We start from the raw sequence: 1,501 nt of genomic DNA on the forward strand, positions 1-1,501 counted from the left end.
GGAAGCTCTGCAGCAGTACCCTTCTCTACCCTGCTCGTGCTTCTACTCATGTGGTTCGGAGTCTCCACGCCGCTGTCGTTTGTCGGAGCATACTTTGGATACAAGCGCAGGGTAAGGGGGTCGTTAGTACACGTAGATGCGTGGGCAGGGGTTGCAACATGTGGAAATGTAGTGTAGGGGGTTTGTTTGTGTGTGGAAGTAGAGGGAAAGGGGTTGGTGTAGGGAAAGGGGTTGTGTCGATATGCAAATTCAGGGTAGTGTCATTTACAGATGCGAATAAAGAATAATGGGTTTTTTGGCACAATTCTGTTTTGTTGCTGTGTGTGCGTACGTGCGTGCACACGGTCGGTTGTCACACATATCCGAATGTTATTATAGCAATATAATGATGTGCTTGGTCATCCAGAATTAGCTATCGTAACGTCAGAGAGGTTAAACTAGAGATTGCTGCTGTGATATTGATGTGTTTGTATCTCGCTTGCATCCGTTATAATAATAAATAATTTTTGTGTGCCCACATGGCTAGTGAAAAGATTGACAGTGTTCACTAGCAGGTGTCGTCGCGTGCAGGCTCTCTTCTTGACACCGTTTCCGTTGAACATATGCATTCGTTGTTCGCAGGGGTAGAAATTAACTTTTGAACAAAAAGAGGGAGTCCACGGCAAAATGAGGGAGTCCGCAGTCTGAAGTTCAAAACTAAAGATATTAACAATAACGCGTGTGCTTATTTTGAAGATTCATTCGGTTGCACGTCTGCCAAATTGTCTTTGGACATTTGCTGAAAAAAATACGGCAATTCCACGAGGTCGTGCTCTGGAACGAACTAGTTAGTATAGCAGAATTTTCAGGGAGTCACACGGACTCCTGCATATGTCGAATCAAGGAGTCCGACAGAAAATCAGGGAGTGTTTGACTCCGGACTCCCGTTAATTTCACACCCTGCATTAATTATGTTAGAAATAAGTGCATTATAGTACCTTGTTCGAATTATGAATAATGAGCCACTTTATTAGAACTACGTATGTCGTAGGCTTGGCATCTGAAATGCATTGAGCGTGTATGTGGGTGCAACGTCGTCTTCTCGACTAGGATCATGTTATGCAGATGATTCTTTGTTATTACAGGGTGCAAAACTAACCGGAGTCCGGAGTCAAATACTCCCTGATTTACTGTCGGACTCCCTGATTTGACATATGCAGGAGTCCGTGTCACTCCCTGAAAATTCTGCCATACTAACTAATTCGTTCCGGCGCACAGCTTTGCGGAATTACCATATTTTTTCAGCTAATGTCCAAAGAAAATTTGGCAGACGTGCCACTGCAGGAATCTTAAAAATAAGCACATGCATTAATATCTTTAATTTTGACCCTCAGACCGCAGAACATATGCATTCGTTGTTCGCAGGAGTAGAAATTAACTTTTGAACAAAAAGAGGGAGTCCACGGCAAAATGAGGGAGTCCGCAGTCTGAAGTTCAAAACTAAAGATATTAACAATAACGC

The sequence above is a fragment of the Priapulus caudatus genome, unplaced genomic scaffold (assembly GCF_000485595.1).
Source record: "Priapulus caudatus unplaced genomic scaffold, Priapulus_caudatus-5.0.1 Scaffold1294, whole genome shotgun sequence".
Classification (NCBI taxonomy): domain Eukaryota; kingdom Metazoa; phylum Priapulida; class Priapulimorpha; order Priapulimorphida; family Priapulidae; genus Priapulus; species Priapulus caudatus.